This window comes from Camponotus floridanus, unplaced genomic scaffold (genome assembly GCF_003227725.1).
Source record: "Camponotus floridanus strain SB8 unplaced genomic scaffold, Cflo_v7.5 scaffold198, whole genome shotgun sequence".
Lineage (NCBI taxonomy): Eukaryota > Metazoa > Arthropoda > Insecta > Hymenoptera > Formicidae > Camponotus > Camponotus floridanus.
The window spans coordinates 128,025-137,394 of NW_020229323.1; the positions used below are offsets into that span (position 1 = coordinate 128,025).

The window sequence follows — 9,370 nt, forward strand, 5'->3', positions numbered from 1 at the left end:
AGTTTCGTTTGTCAATCCTGCAGAACTTATTTTTATTCTTTTAGATTTATTATAATCTTGATAATCTGCTACTGTTTGCTCTCCATGTCGCCGTTTCAAATGAGATATGAAATTTGAAGTAGTATTTTTATATCCTTTAATTTCAACATTTCGAGGTTGACATTTTACGCAAAGTACAACTATTGCATCTGAAGAACTTTTTTCTGGTAAATATCGAAAAAATTTTCCATCAATAATCGACATTTCTGATTGATGTTTTTCCACGTCCGTGTTTTGCAAAGATGATGAGGCTTCATTGCTGTCCGACATCACAAGAGATGATACACCAAAAGTGTCAGAATCACTATTGCTCATAATGTTATCAAAAAGAACAACGAAAGAGATTTAGAAAAAATATTTAGAAATTACGTATTCCTTGTTATCTTGTAATACTTCTCAATCTTAGAGATATTGTTGTTAGAACACATCTATAGGTGTACTGGTAAGATAAGTCAACTTTGCTTAGTACGCAGCAATGCCAAAATGGATATTCAAACAACGCATTCGTAGCCAGAGAGAAGGTACATATAGAGCACGCAAGCCAGCCAAAATCTACTAAGGGTATTAGAGAGAGAGAGTAGATAAATTGTTTATACGCCGGTGAACTCAACTAACAGATATACGCAATTTGCGTTTGTGTACGTTTTCCCTTCCATTATAATTGCGTATTGCTCGAATTTTTATTCTGACAACATTAATAACGCGAAGGAATTCCAATGTTTACTTTGGTTTAGTTTGTATACAGGGTAGTCTATTAATAAAGTGACACAGTCGATTATCTATTTACAGTGACACAGTCGATTATCTTTTAACTATGACTGTAACAAAAAAATGTTTCATACAAAAGTTAAAATATTTCAAAGAGAATGTAAAATAGGGGAAATGAAATTTTCCTAGATATTTTGTAGATTTGGAGAGCTCAATTTTTTTTAATAAAATATTCTAAATTACTTTATTTAAATAAATTTCTCATAGCATTCTGCATAAAAAGTTATAAGAGTAAAATCGCTATATTAAGCGATTCCGCAGTACGTTATTCGTTCGATTTCTTTATGCGCGTTCGCTTCGCTTCCGCTTAGTTATGACATTCTTATGCGATACGAGTATCGCACATTGCTTAATGTATTAAATTATTTTATTTCCCAATTATTGATAATTATTAGTTATAGCCAGACGGGCTATAACAGTATGTATAATGGTATATGTATACATATGTATTAGTAGTTAGGGAAATTATTATATTTCAATAAAAAAAATTTCGACTATGTTAATCATGTTTTGATTAAAAACTAACAATTAATGATTAATAATTATTTTTCTAAACGACTAAATAGATGATTAATATCTATTAAATTGATTAAATTAATTGTGATTATATGTAACACTTTTTTAATCGATTTTTTTGAGATGATTAAAAACTTAATTGATAAATAGTTACGATTAATTTCATAAGGATTAAAAATTTTAATTATAAATTATAATTAATAATTAATGTTATAATCGCAATCATTAATCAACAAATTGACTAGATTTTGCCCAACTCTGGTAACAATAAAATAATTAGTACGTTATAAATGCAAAGAAAAACGAATTGAAACGAACATTATAATATTAATTATAATTATATAAACATAATTATATGTCATACATAAAAATAAAAATATAATTATATTTACAACATATGTGCACGTTTCGTTTTGCAAAAATATGAAAAATAAAGTTTCTAATAAAAATTCAAATTAAATTTATAATATATTATATAACACATATGCCTAGAAATTTATTCTTAAATGGTAATAATTATCGTAATTAACATCTAAAACGCTTAAACACTACACGCTTAAAAAATAAACTTATTCTTAAATGTTATTAATTGCTACTTAAATTATAGAAAAATTTATCATAATATAATATATGTTGCATAGTAAACTATAGTAAATATATATCTTTTATTCCAAATATTTCCTGAATTAGTCTTTACGCTGCGGATCTTACATTGGATCGTACATCCGGATTTTCTTCATTATTGAATGTTTCTGTATCTTCATGAACTATTTTTTTATTTTTATTATTATTATTATTAAATCTATCCTTACTTCTAACAAGCCATGCTTTTATAACATTTATTATTTCAACATCTGTACAGTTTTGAGCATTCTTGTTAAGTCGTACGACAGCTATAAAATAAATAAATATATTAATAATAAATATTAATAAATTCATAAATTTTAGTCAACATCTTAATTTCCAAATCTTCAATATGAGTAATGATATCCATGAAAGAATTAGAAAATTTAATAAGAACTATTTAATATTAACATAACAGAAATTATGCATAATAAAACTTACACAAAATAGTAGTTTCAATAGCTAAATTTTTGAAAGCTTTTTTCTTTTTAGCCCCTTCCCAGGAATAATTCATGCCAACTTCATTGGTAAAAATACGATACATTATTCTTCTTACAATATCTTTAACAGTAGATCCTCCGATGCGACTTAGATTTTCAGACTGTAATAATGAAAAAAATGCTATTACATATTTAAATATTTATTAGATAATGGCTTGAATAAGTTCTTTATTAGATTGCTGTCATTATAATTATGTAATATCATTATTAAATTATTATCATTTTTAATCAAAATTTATCAAATTTTTTAAATATTATAAATGCTGCTTTAAAGATTTATCTCTTTACATATACACATAGTATATACATATATTATACTATTGATAATATATTTTATAATATACTTATATACAATATAATAATATAAATTTAACACGTTTAAGATTTACTTAAATATAGAAAATAAAATATATAAGAATTATTAAAATTAAACATCAACGACATCTTACATCATATTGACTTCTTAATATGATTTCTTTTTAATATACTTTTGAATATACTTATATTTTATACATTTTAATGGAAGGAAGATTTTTTCTTACCAACATTGCCTTATTTTGTTCAGAACTTGTTAGCTAATTTTCTAATTGAACTAAATACTCATCATTCACCGGAAATAGTTCCACAATATCAGGAACTTTGTTATATGTAGATGGATTTTGTAATTCATCTACTTTATTTTTCATTAGAACATTTATACTTTCTAAAATATCATCTATTTTTAGGCTAAGGATGTGTAATTCTCTGAAAACTCGTTTTTCAAATTCTGTAATGTAATTTAAATATTAATCAATCTTATATTAATATATATATATATATATATATATATATATACATATACAGAGTGAGTCATTTTAATCAATACACTCGAATATCTCGAAAACAGCACTCTTCAGAAAGAAATGTTTCAAACAAAAATTGTAGGATGTGAAGGGGGACATAAGATGGTAACATTGGTTTGACCTTGGAAAGTCATTTGAAGGTCACATAAAAGTCACCTTCAATTTCTTAAATTGAACCCACTATTTTTCATTACATATTCTTGTAGCTTATCTCGAGAGCTTTCCAAAACACTACGGACAAATGTTTTTTCATTAAGTACATTTTGAGTTATAAGGCTTCAAAGTTTGCAGTACTTCGATATAAAATGCAAAATATCTCGTAAAATATTTAGTTTTCGGTAGTCTTACCCTAATACTTTTATGCACAGGATAATGAGACAAAACTATTGGTGCAAAGAAAACGTATGATTGTTTATAATAAAAAATGTGTAATTTGCAATGCACTTTTTGTTATAAACAATCATGCGTTTTCTTTGTACCAATTAATTCGTGATTAAACCTGAGTCCCCTCGCCTCTCATGATTCGGGGTGCTTTTTTAACGTGAGTCCCCTCGCCTCTTACGAGGCCAAGCATCAGTACGTACTGTGAAATCATTCAAGAGTTAGCTACGAATTAATTGCTCAAAATTAGCGCCATTCACTTGCAAACACAGATTGACTCTCCTTTCAAAGTGTCTGACAGTTCTCAGCAAGACAGCCCTGGGAATTGTTGCACAAGCTATCCGGACTCTTTCCATCATGTCGTCTCTTGTCGCAGGTTGTTCTGCCAAAACCGCATTTTTCACATATCCCCAAAGAAAAAAGTCGGGAGAAGTTAAGTCTGGCGATCGAGCAGGCCACGCAATCGGACCTCCGCGTCCTATCCACCTGTGAGGATATTGTTCGTTCAAATAATTTCTTACAATTCGTGCATAATGCGGTGCTGCGCCATCTAGTTGCATCCACATCCTGCGCCTTGTTTCCAGGTCGACATCTTCAAGTAATCCTGGCAAATGATCTCTCAGCAGCTCTAAAAATGTATGTCGAGTCACATTTTCTTCGAAAAAGTAAGGACCAACTATATAACCATTGACGATACCGCACCAGACTATGGAAATTTATTTACAGTATTTGATTTTAGAGCTCTTTCATATTCCAGAGGCAGCTTGTACGAATTCGAAATAAAAATTATCACAATTATTTCTCCGATAACTCGTTCAGAAATAAACCCAAAATTATTCAGCACTTTCTATGTTTTCAAATAGAAGGAATACTGGTATATCTCAAAGGACAGTCATAAGAATTTTGAAGTCACTGGCTTATCACGCTTACCATATCTCGCTAACGCAAGCCTTAACACCAAATGATATGCAAGCGCGCGTGCGTTTTTCTCAGTGGGCCTTACCAATGATTCGTCTTGATCATCATTTTTTTCGATATGTTCTTTTTTCCAATGAATGTACGATTAAAAGTGACGGAGAATTGAAGGCATAATTGTCACTATTGGTCAAACGTCAATCCTCACTGGTACAGAGCTGTGGACCATCAACATCGTTGGAGTTTAATAGTCTGGTGCGGTATCGTCAATGGTTATATAGTTGGTCCTTACTTTTTCGAAGAAAATGTGACTCGACATACATTTTTAGAGCTGCTGAGAGATCATTTGCCAGGATTACTTGAAGATGTCGACCTGGAAACAAGGCGCAGGATGTGGATGCAACTAGATGGCGCAGCACCGCATTATGCACGAATTGTAAGAAATTATTTGAACGAACAATATCCTCACAGGTGGATAGGACGCGGAGGTCCGATTGCGTGGCCTGCTCGATCGCCAGACTTAACTTCTCCCGACTTTTTTCTTTGGGGATATGTGAAAAATGCGGTTTTGGCAGAACAACCTGCGACAAGAGACGACATGATGGAAAGAGTCCGGATAGCTTGTGCAACAATTCCCAGGGCTGTCTTGCTGAGAACTGTCAGACACTTTGAAAGGAGAGTCAATCTGTGTTTGCAAGTGAATGGCGCTAATTTTGAGCAATTAATTCGTAGCTAACTCTTGAATGATTTCACAGTACGTACTGATGCTTGGCCTCGTAAGAGGCGAGGGGACTCACGTTAAAAAAGCACCCCGAATCATGAGAGGCGAGGGGACTCAGGTTTAATCACGAATTAATTGGTACAAAGAAAACGCATGATTGTTTATAACAAAAAGTGCATTGCAAATTACACATTTTTTATTATAAACAATCATACGTTTTCTTTGCACCAATAGTTTTGTTTCATTATCCTGTGCATAAAAGTATTAGGGTAAGACTACCGAAAACTAAATATTTTACGAGATATTTTGCATTTTATATCGAAGTACTGCAAACTTTGAAGCCTTATAACTCAAAAAGTACTTAATGAAAAAACATTTGTCCGTAGTGTTTTGGAAAGCTCTCGAGATAAGCTACAAGAATATGTAATGAAAAATAGTGGGTTCAATTTAAGAAATTGAAGGTGACTTTTATGTGACCTTCAAATGACTTTCCAAGGTCAAACCAATGTTACCATCTTATGTCCCCCTTCACATCCTACAATTTTTGTTTGAAACATTTCTTTCTGAAGAGTGCTGTTTTCGAGATATTCGAGTGTATTGATTAAAATGACTCACCCTGTATTTATACAGGGTGTCCCATTTTAATCCATCCAATCGAATATCTCGAAAACCAAGCTTGAAAGAGAAAAATGTTTCAGACAAAAGTTGTATGGTTTCTAGGGGGACATAAGATGGTACCATTGGTTTGACCTTGAAGAGTTATTTGAAGGTCACATGAAGGGCACCTTTAATTTCTCAAATGGAATCTACATTTTCTCATTACATATTCTTGTAGCTTATCTCGAGAGCCAAACACTAACAGTTCCAAAACACTATAATAAAATATTTTTTTATTGAGTACTTTTCGAGTTATGAAGCTTGAAATCATTTCTTAATTTAACATAAACCGTAATATATCTAGTAAAATATTCATTTTTCGATTATCTTGCTTTAATACTTTTATGTACAAAATAATGAGAGGAATCAATTGGTGTAAAGAAAACATAGTTATTTTTAAGAAAAAATATGTAATTTGCAATTAACAATTACATATTTTTTCTTTGAAACAATTATGAGTTTTTTTTACACCATTGATTCAAGATAATCGAAAAATGAATATTTTACTAGATATATTACGGTTTATGTTAAATTAAGAAATGATTTCAAGCCTCATAACTCGAAAAGTACTCAATAAAAAAATATTTTATTATAGTGTTTTGGAAAGCTCTCGAGATAAGCTACAAGAATATGTAATGAAAAATAGTGGGTTCAATTTAAGAAATTGAAGGTGACTTTTATGTGACCTTCAAATGACTTTCCAAGGTCAAACCAATGGTACCATCTTATGTCCCCCTAGAAACCATACAACTTTTGTCTGAAACATTTTTCTCTTTCAAGCTTGGTTTTCGAGATATTCGATTGGATGGATTAAAATGGGACACCCTGTATATACAGGGTGTCCGGTAACTAACGGATCAACGCTTGTAAGAAGGTAGAGGGCGCTAAATTGAACAAAAAAAGTTTTCTACCATTTTGCGATTTTCGCAATACATATACAGGGTGAGGCATCTAAAACAGGCCACCTGAATAACTCCTGCAGTTTTGAAGATAGAAAGAAGTGTTTGAAATAAAAGTTGTTTGATTCAAAGAGGGAAATAAGATAGATATTTGAGTTTGACCTTGAGTGGAGGCGTTTCGGAGATTTGAAGGTCAACTTTGTTTTTTTAAATAGAATTACCTTAATTTTTTTATACAAATATATTCCTGTAATTATTCTGTACAAACTTATAAGAGTAATATAGCCAATAATTGAATGGTTTACGTAATATTTTATATTTTAATCTGATATAATTTTGACATAAGGGATATATTGCAAATTACGTACTTTTCTTTAAATGTTATTGCAAGTGTTCGAAATGATGACCTTGTGCATCGATGCATGTTCTAAAGCGATTAGTTATGGAAAATATTGCGTTCCGAATTTCATTTGTATCTATCATAGAACATGCTCTTCTTATACGTTCTTTCATATCTTCTTTAGATGTTGGCACTTCGTTGTATACTTGTTGTTTTAATTTGCCCCACAAATAAAAATCCAAGGGTGTTAAGTCTGGTGAACGCTTAGGCCATTTTTGTATTCCTGAACGGCCAATCCAACGATCTTCAAATTTTTCGACTGATACTATTCAGTGTAACGCGACTGAATGTTTGTTTACATGCTCATGATCATAACACATGAAGAATATTTGAAGATCATTGGAATATTTACAGTAGTGGCACAAGATCATCATTTCGAAACACTTGCAATAACATTTAAAGAAAAGTACGTAATTTGCAATATATCCCTTATGTCAAAATTATATCAGATTAAAATATAAAATATTACGTAAACCATTCAATTATTGGCTATATTACTCTTATAAGTTTGTACAAAATAATTACAGGAATATATTTGTATAAAAAAATTAAGGTAATTCTATTTAAAAAAACAAAGTTGATCTTCAAATCTCCGAAACGCCTCCACTCAAGGTCAAATTCAAATATCTATCTTATTTCCCTCTTTGAATCAAACAACTTTTATTTCAAACACTTCTTTCTATCTTCAAAACTGCAGGAGTTATTCAGGTGGCCTGTTTTAGATGCCTCACCCTGTATATATATATATATATATATATATATATATACATTCATACAAATTAGCATGTTTAAGCTTATTCTGATAAATGTGTGTAACTGTATAACCATAAGCATAAAGAAAATTATCAATTCGCATTTCTATCATAAGAATACATAAAATGCGATTGGATAATTTTTAATGCATAATAGTTATGCAGCTATGCAAGTTTGTCTGGATTAACATTAAAAAGTATATATATCATACGAAATGTCTCTTACCAGTACTATGTCCAACAACTAGAGAAGATTTATGTTGCAGTGTTGCTTTTACGGTAGCACAAGATGAAGTAGAAGCAATTGCTGAATTATCAATTTTATTTGCTCTCTCTTGCAAAAATATAAATTATAGATTATAATAATCTTCATGTAATTTAATTATAATTTTCTTTTATATTACATAATATACAAAAAAAGAATTTAAAAAAGTATTCATAAAAAAATTAATTTTCTGAATTATTTTCCTCTATACATTTTTCTATATTTTTTGTTATGAATTACCTTTATTGTAAATATCACCTTGATTAATAGATTCAAAGATTTCGTCCATATCTGTCTCCTCTGTGTAATAAAGCAATGTATCAATAAATATGTTATTCAATATAAATGTTAACAATATTATTGAATTTTTTGTAATGTAAATGTATAATGTTTTACAATAATCTTTTAATATCTTTAATAAACATGAGTAGTGATACTAGGAGAGTTCTAACTCAGGTCCTCTCAGGACCTATTCTTGTTGGCTGAGTCATTGTGCAAAACCGATCCAATTCATATTATTGATCTGTTAATTATTCACTCGTAGTGTTACTTTATTTTTCTAGTAATAAACTTGTTATCTTTTTTTTGTTCAAATCGCGTAATTTATTTAAGTGTTCGTCTCGCTTGGTTGTCGATTGTCGTTTTGTCTGTCGTCCGTTAATTCCGCGAAAACTCGCATAATCAATTAACTTTCTCTAACAACCGCTACCCTCTACCGTTAGGCGAGCTAGTCGGCCCGTGGCGAAGCAGGATATCGTTTTATTTTAACGTCTTTCGGCTTTTCGCGAAAACTGATGCGTGAAAGACCGCATCTGGCGCACAGCTTTTCGATATATCGATACGGTCTCCGCTCCGCCGCGGCTCGCGCGAGAACGTCCTCCACCCCTGTTCCTCCGAACGCGAGTATAATAATTTCGTTATTGTTTTTGATGGCGTTTTCGCTCCCCCGCGCACGCTCCCATCCAACATCTCGAGGAGTGTCGCGATTCATTTTGAATTTCAATTGAATAAACGTCACAAAAATTTGGCGGGGGGGTGAGGCGCGAGGGGAACCGCGGTGCGGGGGGAGTGATGTCACCCGCGGGGAAGGG

At 31.2% G+C, this 9,370-nt stretch overlaps 1 long non-coding RNA gene across 1 annotated transcript; it reads right to left on the reverse strand.

The window, feature by feature from the left end:
* Positions 1-2,394: 2,394 nt before the first annotated feature.
* On the reverse strand, positions 2,395-8,564 carry LOC105251170. The gene is made up of 4 exons (XR_003122677.1): positions 8,520-8,564; positions 8,241-8,348; positions 2,990-3,213; positions 2,395-2,548 (listed from the first exon to the last, which is right to left on the reverse strand). It is a non-coding gene; the product is annotated as an uncharacterized LOC105251170 (long non-coding RNA).
* Between the last annotated feature and the right edge of the window lie 806 nt (positions 8,565-9,370).